At 35.7% G+C, this 15,000-nt stretch overlaps 1 long non-coding RNA gene across 1 annotated transcript in view; it reads right to left on the minus strand.

Annotated features, from left to right (window-relative positions):
• The window catches only part of LOC136844676 (uncharacterized), a 182,716-nt gene that overhangs the window by 108,102 nt on the left and 59,614 nt on the right, over nucleotides 1–15,000 (minus strand). Inside the window, exon 2 of the long non-coding RNA XR_010854963.1 lies at nucleotides 1,851–1,974. This is a non-coding gene — a long non-coding RNA (uncharacterized lncRNA). The remainder of the gene's footprint in view (nucleotides 1–1,850; nucleotides 1,975–15,000) is intronic.

Consider the following 15,000-nt stretch of genomic DNA (forward strand, 5'->3'; position numbering starts at 1 on the left):
CTTTCTATATGCGAACGCGCGACGGCCGCTATACGCTTTTGTTTCCGTTCCGACATAATCTTTTGGACGTGACCCGGGCAGGTGGACCAGCGGATAATGATTCCACTCAGAGGCTCTGACCTTTTTAGCTTTGAAACTGACACCTGTAAGTGCGGCAGGAGTGGGCCAGGTGGAATTAGTACAAAATAAACGAGGGTGTACAGTTCCGGAAAATCAGTCGGGTACCTGTGGGGGCTTGTCAGTGAAAATTATGCATCGCGTATTGAACCGTTCGACGAATAAATACTGAAATTGTTACGTAATTCTGTAGAGTAACTTTATGGAATGGAATATAGAGTTTAGGCCAAAGGCCAAGCACTGGGACCTATGAGGTCATCCAACGCTGGAAAGGAAATTGAGAGTAGGTAGGTTTGAGAGGTGTAACAGGAGGAAAACCTCGCAGTTGCACTTTGTAATAATTGTTAAGAGAGGGTGGATAGCAAGATGGAAGAAAGATAATATGAGTGGAGGTACAGTAAAAGGAAAGAAAAGGGGTTGCAGCTAGGGGCCGAAGGGACGCTGCAAAGAAGCTTTAGTAATGCCTACAGTGCACCCCGTGAGGTGCACTGACGCATTACCCACCTAAGGGGAGTAACTTTATGGAAGACTCGTTTCGATTGTACAAACGTATCTAAAGAAAAACCAAGCATTACTTTAGGGAAGAAATGTTGTCTTTCTAAATGTTAATGATAAAAAAAACCTAAGATCTGAGAAAATACAACTGATTCTTTTTTTGATTACAAATGCTTGATAGAAATTCAACAAGATTCATTCTTAATGGTTTTTCATGTGGGAAATATTTTGTTCCATTTTTCATGCTCTGAGATGAATATCCGTTATTCAAATTATTCTAAGTTGTAGATTTTCCTTCGCTCAAATTATTCAAGTGTAGATTTTCTTTCGCTCATATTGTTCCAAGTTGTAGGTTTTCTTTCACTCAAATTATTCTAAGTCGCAGATTTTCTTTCACTCAAATTATTCAGTCTAAGTTGTAGATTTTCTTTCACTCTAATTACTCTAAGTTGTAGATTTTCTCTTTCACTCAAACCATTCTAAGGTGTAGATTTTCTTTCACTCAAATTATTTCAAGTTGTAGACTTTCTTTCACTCAAATTGTTCAAAGATGTAGATTTTCTTTCACTCAAATTATTCCCAGTTGTAGATTTTCTTTCACTCAAATTATTCCAAGTTGTAGATTTTCTTTCACTCAAATTATGCTAAGTTGAAGATTTTCTTTCGCTCAAATTGTTCCAAGTTGTAGATTTTCTTTCACTCAAATTATTCTAAACTGTAGATTTTCTTTCACTCAGATTATTCGAAGCTGTAGATTTCCTTTCACTCAAATTATTCTAAGTGGTAGATTTTCTTTCACTCAAATTATTCTAATTTGTAGATTTTCTTTCACTCAAATTATTCTAATTTGTAGAATTTCTTGTACTCAAATTATTCCAAGCTACAGATTTTCTTTCACTCAAATTATTCCAAGTTGTAGATTTTCTTTTATTCAAATTATTCCAAGCTGTAGATTTTCTTTCACTCAAATTATTCTAAACTGTAGATTTTCTTTCATTCAAATTATTCTAAGTTGTTGATTTTCTTTCACTCAAATTATTCTAATTTGTAGATTTTCTTTCACTCAAATTATTCTAATTTGTAGATTTTCTCTCACGCACTCACTCATTAATATCGAACGTTACTGAAACAATGCAAAACGGAATCATGTTTCATTTTCATCTATAGGAAGAGTCGAACAAAAAGTCGGAAAAAGATGATATGTAAATGAGACAGAATCAATAACATGCAGTACTCACCAAGCGTAATTACGCTCCTCCTGTTCCCAGCATCTTTGTTTAGAACACCTGTTGTCGCTTCATCAATCTCTTCCTTGTTTTCTTGGCTTCAGTGTGGACAACTAATTACATCTCGCGTCAGTCCCTGCAAAAAAAAAAAAAAAAAAAAAAAAATTTATATATATATATATATATATATATATATATATATATATATATATATATATATATATATATATATATATATATATATATATATATATATTTTTAGCATCTGAATGATTTTCGTTCATGAAAACTCCTATGTTATCATCAGGATTATTAACTGTAACAAAGAATTTTTACGCGCTCAAGAGTTCTTTTTTAAAGTTTTTAATTTCTAACTTTTATCATATTAATGGTAAAATTTAATGTACATTTTTTAGCATCAGTTGATTTGACCAAAAATGAATTTCTTTAGTGGATTACTTCCGTTTTCAACAATCTCCTCTTCAGTTCAACGGTTGGAAAGACTGCAGTCACAGTCAACGCAGTCAGGAGATTTAGTTATCGTGCCTTGACAAACTACCGGTCAACAATGCGTTGGAAGTCGAAAACACTGCTGACTGGTAGGTTGCCAGGGAACGATCATGAATTCTTCGGACTCTGCATTTCCTACACTTTTTGAAGTTATTATCATTTCAACAGGATTTTTACAATATGGTGGTATTTTTCCAGCACAAGCAACCATTATTATTTACTTCGAATTATACCCTAAATCCTTCAATGATATAACTGAAATCACGTGATAATTGCGGACATAAAAGACAGTAACCTTAACTCAAGTTTGGCGAAAAAACACAATCTTTCCATATTATTGTCATGTCTGAGTTATTTTTCCACTTATTTAAAGGTAAGCGCAGATCATAAGCAAAAATCGCTTAATACATGTGTGCAAAGCAGGCAATTTTCAAAATTAATTTTTGACAAAAACCGAATTTCACATTAATCTCATATTTCACAAAAAATAGAATCCAAAATTGGTCATTTACAGACCATCCATTTATAAATTATCCACGATCATATCATTATCACTTCAGCCCAACCAACACCAGCAATTATGTTAAAACAAAAAAACTGACAGATTGACAAAAAAAAAAAAACTTCGGACAGGCAAGACAAACTAAAGCATGCTGAGCAGGGGAAGGGTAACCACTCTGCCTAGAGTAATACACAGTATGTAAAGCTAAACTTGTCTTACTGCATTTTACACACTATACCTAGAGTAATTCACAGTATGTAGAGCTAAACTCATCCTACTGCATTTTACCCACTCTACCTAGAGTAATACACAGTATGTAGAGCTAAACTCACCCTACTGCATTTTACCCACTCTACCTAGAGTAATACACAGTATGTAGAGCTAAACTCACCCTACTGCATTTTACCCACTCTACCTAGAGTAATACACACAGTATGTAGAGCTAAACTCACCCTACTGCATTTTACCCACTCTACCTAGAGTAATACACAGTATGTAGAGCTAAACTCACCCTACTGCATTTTACCCACTCTACCTAGAGTAATACACAGTATGTAGAGCTAAACTCATCCTACTGCATTTTACCCACTCTACCTAGAGTAATACACAGTATGTAGAGCTAAACTCACCCTACTGCATTTTACCCACTCTACCTAGAGTAATACACAGTATGCAGAGCTAAACTCATCCTACTGCATTTTACCCACTCTACCTAGAGTAATACACAGTATGTAGAGCTAAACTCACCATACTGCATTTTACCCACTCTACCTAGAGTAATACACAGTATGTAGAGCTAAACTCACCCTACTGCATTTTACCCACTCTACCTAGAGTAATACACAGTATGTAGAGCTAAACTCATCCTACTGCATTTTACCCACTCTACCTAGAGTAATACACAGTATGTAGAGCTAAACTCATCCTACTGCATTTTACCCACTCTACCTAGAGTAATACACAGTATGTAGAGCTAAACTCACCCTACTGCATTTTACCCACTCTACCTAGAGTAATACACAGTATGTAGAGCTAAACTCACCCTACTGCATTTTACCCACTCTACCTAGAGTAATACACAGTATGTAGAGCTAAACTCATGCTACTGCATTTTAACCACTCTACCTAGAGTAATACACAGTGTGTAGAGCTAAACTTATCTCACTGAAATATGTAGAGCAAAACTCATCTAACTGCATATTAACCACTCTATATATATATATATATATATATATATATATATATATATATATATATATATATATATATATATATATATATATATAGAGTAATACACAGTATATAGAGCTAAACTCATCTTACTGCATCTTTTCAAAATGACAGCTTCGAATACAGTGTCAATAAACCTCCCGTGAGACGCAGATACCTGTCGCATTAACGAAAAAGACCAGTAATCCAAATACGGTCACTTAAACGAAGGATCATTTCCCCTCAGGAACTCATTACCCCAGTGGTGTCGTTTATAATTGACCAAATTTGACAGTTTACTACTGTTTGGGAGAGACAACATTGTGTTTCTACCGTAGCAAAAAAAAAAAAAAAAAAAAAAAAAGTCACGCTTTCACAAGAATTTATTCATGTTATCAAACAAGATCTTCATCAATAATGGAACACGAGCACGAAGGTAATAACAGGATATGAAGAAACTGGACAAAGTCTTGACCGGTAGGTTGCTAGGGTGCGATAATGAAGCCTCTGACTCACTGGCCACAGCTACACTTTATTTCTTTGTAATGATTTCAGTGCAGAAACTGTTTAACTAATTGTAATAACCTTCTCCTTTAACAATCTCACCGTCTAGTATAGAGCAAACAACAAATCCTTTTGGCTCCACTCTGTACAGTAGGCTCACAATCATAATAGATTTATAAGCATATCTTTTACTGTTGTAAATCTCCTTAAGACTGTACTGATCACAAACTCTACATCTGAGGAAGAAATATCGTCAACTTGAAGACTCATTTGGGTCATGCTAAACTTATCTCACTGAAATATGTAGAGCAAAACTCATCTAACTGCATATTAACCACTCTATATATATATATATATATATATATATATATATATATATATATATATATATATATATATATATATATAAGTAATACACAGTATATAGAGCTAAACTCATCTTACTGCATCTTTTTCAAAATGACAGCTTCGAATACAGTGTCAATAAACCTCCCGTGAGACGCAGATACCTGTCGCATTAACGAAAAGACCAGTAATCCAAATACGGTCACTTAAACGAAGGATCATTTCCCCTCAGGAACTCATTACCCCAGTGGTGTCGTTTATAATTGACCAAATTTGACAGTTTACTACTGTTTGGGAGAGACAACATTGTGTTTCTACCGTAGCCAAAAAAAAAAAAAAAAAAAAAAAAAAAAAAAGTCACGCTTTCACAAGAATTTATTCATGTTATCAAACAAGATCTTCATCAATAATGGAACACGAGCACGAAGGTAATAACAGGATATGAAGAAACTGGACAAAGTCTTGACCGGTAGGTTGCTAGGGTGCGATAATGAAGCCTCTGACTCACTGGCCACAGCTACACTTTATTTCTTTGTAATGATTTCAGTGCAGAAACTGTTTAACTAATTGTAATAACCTTCTCCTTTAACAATCTCACCGTCTAGTATAGAGCAAACAACAAATCCTTTTGGCTCCACTCTGTACAGTAGGCTCACAATCATAATAGATTTATAAGCATATCTTTTACTGTTGTAAATCTCCTTAAGACTGTACTGATCACAAACTCTACATCTGAGGAAGAAATATCGTCAACTTGAAGACTCATTGGGTCATGCTAAACTTATCTCACTGAAATATGTAGAGCAAAACTCATCTAACTGCATATTAACCACTCTATATATATATATATATATATATATATATATATATATATATATATATATATATATATATATATATATATATATATATATATATATAAAGTAATACACAGTATATAGAGCTAAACTCATCTTACTGCATCTTTTTCAAAATGACAGCTTCGAATACAGTGTCAATAAACCTCCCGTGAGACGCAGATACCTGTCGCATTAACGAAAAGACCAGTAATCCAAATACGGTCACTTAAACGAAGGATCATTTCCCCTCAGGAACTCATTACCCCAGTGGTGTCGTTTATAATTGACCAAATTTGACAGTTTACTACTGTTTGGGAGAGACAACATTGTGTTTCTACCGTAGCCAAAAAAAAAAAAAAAAAAAAAAAAAAAGTCACGCTTTCACAAGAATTTATTCATGTTATCAAACAAGATCTTCATCAATAATGGAACACGAGCACGAAGGTAATAACAGGATATGAAGAAACTGGACAAAGTCTTGACCGGTAGGTTGCTAGGGTGCGATAATGAAGCCTCTGACTCACTGGCCACAGCTACACTTTATTTCTTTGTAATGATTTCAGTGCAGAAACTGTTTAACTAATTGTAATAACCTTCTCCTTTAACAATCTCACCGTCTAGTATAGAGCAAACAACAAATCCTTTTGGCTCCACTCTGTACAGTAGGCTCACAATCATAATAGATTTATAAGCATATCTTTTACTGTTGTAAATCTCCTTAAGACTGTACTGATCACAAACTCTACATCTGAGGAAGAAATATCGTCAACTTGAAGACTCATTGGGTCATGCTAAACTTATCTCACTGAAATATGTAGAGCAAAACTCATCTAACTGCATATTAACCACTCTATATATATATATATATATATATATATATATATATATATAGAGTAATACACAGTATATAGAGCTAAACTCATCTTACTGCATCTTTTCAAAATGACAGCTTCGAATACAGTGTCAATAAACCTCCCGTGAGACGCAGATACCTGTCGCATTAACGAAAAAGACCAGTAATCCAAATACGGTCACTTAAACGAAGGATCATTTCCCCTCAGGGAACTCATTACCCCAGTGGTGTCGTTTATAATTGACCAAATTTGACAGTTTACTACTGTTTGGGAGAGACAACATTGTGTTTCTACCGCAAAAAAAAAAAAAAAAAAAAAAAAAAAAAGTCACGCTTTCACAAGAATTTATTCATGTTATCAAACAAGATCTTCATCAATAATGGAACACGAGCACGAAGGTAATAACAGGATATGAAGAAACTGGACAAAGTCTTGACCGGTAGGTTGCTAGGGTGCGATAATGAAGCCTCTGACTCACTGGCCACAGCTACACTTTATTTCTTTGTAATGATTTCAGTGCAGAAACTGTTTAACTAATTGTAATAACCTTCTCCTTTAACAATCTCACCGTCTAGTATAGAGCAAACAACAAATCCTTTTGGCTCCACTCTGTACAGTAGGCTCACAATCATAATAGATTTATAAGCATATCTTTTACTGTTGTAAATCTCCTTAAGACTGTACTGATCACAAACTCTACATCTGAGGAAGAAATATCGTCAACTTGAAGACTCATTGGGTCATTATCAATGGCATGGAATGGAAAATAGAATTTAGGCCAATGGCCTAGCGCTGGGACCTTTGAGGTCAATCAGCGCTGCAAGGGAAATTGAAAGATGTAACAAGTGGAAAACCTCGCAATTGCACTCTGAAACATTTGTTAAAAGGTGGATAGCAAAATGCATGAGAATATAAACTGAGGTACAGTAAAAGGAAGGAAAGAGGGTGCAGCTGGGGGCCGAAAGGACGCTGCAAAGAACCTGCAGTAATGCCTACAGTGCACCGCGTGAGGTGCACTGACGGCACTAACCCCCCACGGGGTCATTAATTCAGCAGCTTTCACCTGTTTAAAAACTTTGGTTCCGCGTATCACAAGTGATGGAATATTTCTAATATCTGGAAGTGAAGTTTATTTAGTCATTATTTTTAATTTTTGGTAATTCCACCTGGTAATTCAGTGAATAAAAGTAATTTCCAGGATAAAAGTTCACTTCAGAGAAACGCAATTATCACCATTTCTATTTAAAAGTATATGCATTCATAATAAACAGGTCAAAAAGAGTGTTCCCTCTCGGTGCGCTTAAAGAGAATAAATAAACAAATCGCATTTAAAAATAAAAGCAGAACCAAGAGATATGGAACGGATATACCAAATGAACTGAATTGAATTGAATAGGCAAAAGGCCAAGCTATGGGACCTAGAAGGTCATTCAGTGTTGGAACGGAAATTGACACTGAAAGGTCTGAAAGGTGTAACAGGAGGAAAACCTCGTAGTTTCACTATGAATCAATTGTTAAGTGAGGGTGGAAAGTAAAATGGAAGAAAGAGAATACGAAAGGAGGTACAGTAAAAGGAACGAAAGGAGTTGCGGCTAGGGGCCGAAGGCACACTATAAAGAACCTCAAGTAAAGCCTACAGTGCATCGCACGAGGTGCACTGACGGCCCTACCCCCCTACGGTTCAAATGAATTTAACAAATCAATATAGATAACCCAAAAATTCCAAAAAACTATGTATTATAGAGCTGTTACCCATTAGTTTTCATCACTGGTACAGCTATAGCTAAAATCCGCTAGCATTTAATCGCCAAACAACGAGCTGATTTTCGTCAGTGTATAAAATATAGGAGTTATAACACAATACACTGCCAGATGGTTTATCCTAAATAAAGAACCATGATATATCTGTCATGGCAATGTATTACAAAGTTTCCCGTATGTTTTAGTTACTGTGACAGGCAGCACAGGGTAAATAAATGTTAATGCGCGTCATTTGCAGACATGATTGTGAATGGAATTATCGTTTATTTAAATTTCATTTCTGTCCCTGTTTGTGCATTTGGCGCTGAATATAGTACAGTATGATATACTGTTGTGGATTTTTTTATGGAAGCAAATACCTATCAATATTTCAGTTATGTTTAAAATACTCTTTGGATAACGTAGATAATTAACTGTTCCAGGAAACCGTTTTCAGCTGATATACGTACATAATGAACGCAGTGTGCTTCCATATATTTTTATTTCTATGTGAAACGATTGTCTACGGGAAATAAACTCCACGTTTTAGTCTCGCCGTCGTCCAGCCCGTGGTCAGCCTCTCCTCCCTCTCTCACCACTGGCCTTTAGATAAATATTCAAATTAAAGGTTACTTGCTCTGGGGTTCGGCGCTTGCAATTTCGACCATCTCTTACATTACCGTAAAATTTTTACGGTAAGGGAATACTAGTTTCAATATACCACCCTAATAAATTGTTAAATTGCTTCCCCTCAAATTACTGGATGCCAAATATTAATAATGTATTTATTCTGTAAAAGTAATTCATGAAAAGGGTAGCGCGTAACTCGAGATGATATATTGCGGTTGTATATTGCGCCATCGTTATCTACTGAACGGAACCCTCGACTTTCCACCATTTATCATAATTCCCCCAGACTATCTTGATGTAAAGAGTACATCCAATTATGTTTGCTCACACACACACATTCTGGATCCACTAAGAAATAATTCTGTAATTACGGGTGCATAAGAAATTCCAAGTTAAAAATTGTGGATTTTACTATGTGAAAATGACAGTGAATAAAATTCGCTGGTAATACACACACACACACATACATACATACATATATGCAGTATATATATATAGGAATATACTTATACATATACACACATGTATACACACATATATATATATATATATATATATATATATATATATATATATATATTTATATATAATGTATATATATACATATATACAGTATATGCACACACTTACACACACACACACACACACATATATATATATATATATATATATATATATATATATATATATATATATATATATATATATATATATAAATAAATGAAAGTATATATTGTGCATGAGAGTTCGAGCGTCTGTGTATCCTGCCACTTTCCATTGAACCCATATTTTGCTCATCATAATAAAAGCTTCAAAAACTAACGTACGCCCATCATCAACAAAGCGGTCAGCTGCAATTCTGATAAAAGCAAAGTGTTCTGAAAAGCGTTCGCTGAATAAAGAACGAGTATTCAATTTGACTCTAACACATCTCCATGAGCTACGCGCGACTTTTTCATGAATTTTATGTTAATGACATAAAAGATTAATGATGATTTATCTGAAAGGAAATTTATGTTGGAATTATATAGATCTACGTCTACTGTACATAATAATGTTCTAAAGATTTTCTAAGCTAATTTTTTCCAACAGATGGGAAATGACTTGTACTTGAAATATCCATTGCGCCTCTAATAAGTACCTGGTGACCTGGTGACCTTTGGAAGACAAAATAAATGGAAACTGAAAGAAAAAAAATAAACAGAAAAATTAAAGCAAAAATAAAACAAGTAACAATGCGCAGAAGTTTCTTCGGCGCGATCGAGTTTTCTGTACGGCATATAATCACGGCCACCGAAAATAGATCTCTCTTTCGGTGGTGTCGGTATAATGCTGTATGAACCGCGGACCATGAAACTTTAACCACGGTTCGGTGGTGGCGTGTCCTATATCGTTGCCAGACGTACGCTTATGGCTAACATTAACCTTAAATAAAATCAAAACTACTGAGGCCAGAGGGCTGCTACCTGTTATGTCTGATGACTGGAGGGTGGATGATCAACATAACAATTTGCAGCCCTGTAGCCTCAGTAGCTTCTAAGATCTGAGGGCGGACAGAAAAAGTGCGGACGGACAGACAAAACCAGCACAATAGTTCTCTTTTACAGAAAACTAAAAACGCATCTGTCCAACCTAACGGACACCGATAGTCACAATATTTCTTTTGGTTGGTCAGAGATCGTAAGGAACACACCATACCTCCTATTCTCCTTCATGCTTGGGGAGGGGGGTGGGGGTTAGCCGCGCTGGCAGACTTGCTTTATCTAACGCGACCAAACTCCACAAGATTAATCGACAGTTTTGTGTTACAGGAAATGTCTTCTACTTTGTCGATTCTTCTCCATAACATACTGAATGAAAGAGAAGACAGAAAGTAAAAAATAACAAACTCCAAATAATTCATTATGGTCAAAGAGTTCATAAATAACACCGAAAGTAGCTACGAAGAGAATATATACCAAAACCACATTCATATAACAAAGGCAGTTTCCTCACACAGCCAGAGGCGACCATTAAGTACCCAACAGTAGCATGACACCGTTTTTCCATTCGGTAAAAGGATTACTGGTTAATAAGGACGGAGAGTCCATTGTTAATCATAGTCCTATTTCTGTGCTCTCTGGAAGTCTGGATTAACCTAATCCCTGGCGAGTAACTGTGGATAAATACAAAAAAAAACGTCAGATTAAATTACGTCAGACTAACCCTCAATTCAGAGAAGAATGTATAATGGCTATGTTCATTAACTTGATTCGTTTTGTCTCTAAATGGTTCTTGCGTAAACAGCTATTCTATGGAAAATAGCTATACTGCTATTTTCATCAATAAATGAATTTTGTGTGGAAAAGCATATTATACGTAATTTCTCACCTATTTTATATGCATATAAACACACACCACCTTAATTTAATGTTAAAATATGCAGGTGCTAATTGACATAGCTGGTTGACTGGTTCGGATTAAGCCGGGCTTATGCAAGATTGGGACCTTGCCCTAAGTGTGGTAAGAATTTAAAGGGAGAAAGAGGCCTGGCGTGACCCTGCAGGCTCTTGGCCAACCAACCATGCGAAGACAGTAATCCTAGAGTTATATAACCTTCTATAAATTAAAGATCAATAGTTATACCCTTGGAAACTGACGTTAAAATATTAATGATCTTGACCTTCATAGCTATTATCAATGTAATTTGTTGTCAAGGCACGGTAGTTATTTAACAAATTATCAATATAATTTCATTAACGACAAAATTACGCCAAACTAATCCTCAATTCAAACGAATATGTAATGACCGTTTATCAATTGTAATCGTTGTTTCTCTAAACCGCTCTTGCGTAAACAGCTATTCTCTGAAATGTAACAGCCATGTTCATCGATATTATGATGTTTTTGTGGAAACGCCTATGATAGACAATTTCATCTACCTTATCTGTATATGAAATAACAACTCCATAATGAGTAAAAAGCCACGATAATGTAAATGATAGAATGTATTTTTCCAAAATACAAAAAGGATAAAAGAGTGGAGCTTTCGACCGTTTGCACAACGGTCCTCTTCAGCCAACTGAATAAAAACCTCTTCGGCCAACTGAATAAAAACCTCTTCAGGCAACTGCATAAAAACCTCTTCAGCCAACTGAGCAAAAACCTCTTCATCCAACTGGATAAAAACCCCATCAGCCAACTGAATAAAAACCTCTTCAGCCAACTAAGTGAAAACCTCTTCAGCTAATTGATTAAAAACCTCTTCAGCCAACTGAATAAAAACCTCTTCAGCCAACTGAATAAAAACCTCTTCAGCCAACTGAATAAATACCTCTTCAGCCTAATGAATACAAACCTCTTCAGCCAAATGAATAAAAACCTCTTCAGCCAACTGAATAAAAAGCTCTTCAGCCAACTGAGTGAAAACCTCTTCAGCCAACTAAATAAAAACCTCTTCAGCCAACTGAATAAATACCACTTCAGCCAACTGAATGCAAACCTCTTCAGCCAACTGAATACAAACCTCTTCAGCCAAATGAATAAAAACCTCTTCAGCCAACTGAATAAAAACCTCTTCCGCCAACTGAATAAAAAACACTTGTTTATCTTAAAAAGACAAATTGAAAAGAATTTTTGTGACAGTCCAGGAAAACATCGAACAATCTTTCGATGTTTTTCACAATTTAATGTTCATATACATATGCATATTAACACAAGTGGCAAACTGCCTGACATTAAGTCGGGCTCATGCCAGCTTGGGACCTTAGCTTAAGTGTCGTAAGGAGTTAAAGGGAGAAATAGGCCTGGCGTAACCCTCCAGGCTCTCACCAACCAACAGAGTAAAGACAGATATCCTCGGTGTATGTAACCTTGTATAGTCCAAAGGTCATTTATTGGCTCTATTTAGTATTTGGTGTCAATCCTTCTTCATGGCTAATATGAATGTAAATTGTATTTAAGGAAGAGTAATTATTTAGCAAATTATCAATATAATTAATCAATACTCACTTCAGTTATCCCAACTAACAAAGTCCAGCTTAATAGCCTATACCTGTATAATACTTTACATAATCTCACGATCAATAATTATCTCGCTTTAGTAATTGGCATGAAAACATTCAGTATAATTTGTATTTAAGGAAGGATAATTATTCAACAAATTATCAATATTATTTCACATCTACACCCTCTTCAATTATCCAAACTTCCGGAGAAGCAAAACTCCCAATGGTTGATGTGCTTGCAAAGGCATGAAAGTTGTAACGAGTTCAGGCACACTGGTGCTTTCCCTGCTTGTGCGAGAAAGTTGTTCAGAAGAAGAAATCGCAGGAGAACCACCTGAACCCCCTTAACAAAACGTCCGCGCTTTTCCCCTTGTCAAGATTACGCAACTTTTCCTGTGCTTGTTTTTCTCTCTCCATATAAACTTTTCTTTTTCCGGGTTAAGCTAACGACGCGTAAGTCCATTTCCAAGAATGGGATCATCCCTAAGGTGAACAGGATTCATTGCGTTTTGTTTTGTTTACCACTTCCATTTCCAGCAGGTGGTGGACCGTCCTGGGAGTAAACGTATTTTCCAAGCTGTGTTTTCAAGCTCGAATCACAACATGCAAATTTCTATTCGTTCTGTGGTTTTCCTGCGATTCAAGTCAGTGATTCCTGTTTTACAACGAGTAAACAGGATTTCACGGCGTTAATAATATCCCTATGAGAGCTCAGCGCTCTCGTGTGAGATTTGCATTACGTCCGTAGTATTTTGAATAAAATACCTACACTGGATGCGGGTATTAGGAATCTTTGCGCATATTATTACGCATTCCCCAAGGAGATTATTTTATTTTAATGCAAGACCTGTACTATTTCTATGAAAACTTGCGTATGGGATGGGGGTGAGTTTAGAGGATTGCTGGGTGTATAGGACCCATATAAAATGATGGGAAATGATATGAAATACGTATGAGATTATATAAAACGAAAAACTCAGGAAGAATCTAGTAGTTGAGGACGCGTCGTTTCAAAATATTACTTTGTGTGCTGATAATTCTATGAGCTTTATTTGAATAATGGACGTTTGTCTATTCTTACAGACGAAAATATATGCATAACGAAACTGAGAAATTAATTCAAACAATGTGGAATATCGTGGAAGCTGCAGTTAGGGCTGTAAGTGGTGTAACAGAAATCCTGAAAATAAAAAGGAAATTACTGTAAAAGAAATAAAAATTAATGGATTATATATAAAAACGAACACCAGGTTTAAAGACAGAACGCATTCCTGGCATAATTTTCATCCCGCTCAATAAGTGGGTCCCATACAAAAAACAAAAGTTAGTTACTATTAGCCACAATTGCAGCCAAAATCCACATTTACCAACAAAAAAGAATTCTTTTACAGATTTCTTTCATATAGGCCAGTTGAATAACTTCCCTTAAAAATATCTAAAGGCCATCTCACTCACTAAAGTTAATCACAGTTTAATTCTTTTCTTAATATAGAAGCTCATTCTGCCACTCAACCTAGAAAAATAAATTTTTCATTCTACCACTCAGCCTAGAAAAATAAAATCAGTCACGCCTACAGGAAGTAATTTTTGCAAAATTATCCTCAGAATAAATTAGTGAAGTCCCACCCAACAAAAATGAAAATTCCCATGCTCACAGAAGGAATTCCTGTAGAACTTTCAGCTCCCAAAAAAAGGAAGGTTGACCTTGACCCCTCACACCCCGAAAACTTCCCCAACACCGCCCCCCCCCAAAAAAAAAAATAATAAAACCATTCACGCCCACAAAAAAAGATTTCTCACATAGGTTTTTTACTAAGTAAGCTCAGCCCTAAACCCATTGTTAAGAAAGAAAAAAAATACACACACATATGCACCATTACTCCACTTTGCCATACCAAAAGCAACAAGAAGAAGACACTCTGAGATCAGATTCCCGAAGCCAAAGAAAGAAGGCAGCACCAATTTTAACTGAATTAAACTGAGTACAGAATTTAGGCCAAAGGCCAAGCACAGGGACCTATGAGGTCATTCAGCGCTGAAACG

Source organism: Macrobrachium rosenbergii, chromosome 13 (assembly GCF_040412425.1).
Source record: "Macrobrachium rosenbergii isolate ZJJX-2024 chromosome 13, ASM4041242v1, whole genome shotgun sequence".
Lineage (NCBI taxonomy): Eukaryota > Metazoa > Arthropoda > Malacostraca > Decapoda > Palaemonidae > Macrobrachium > Macrobrachium rosenbergii.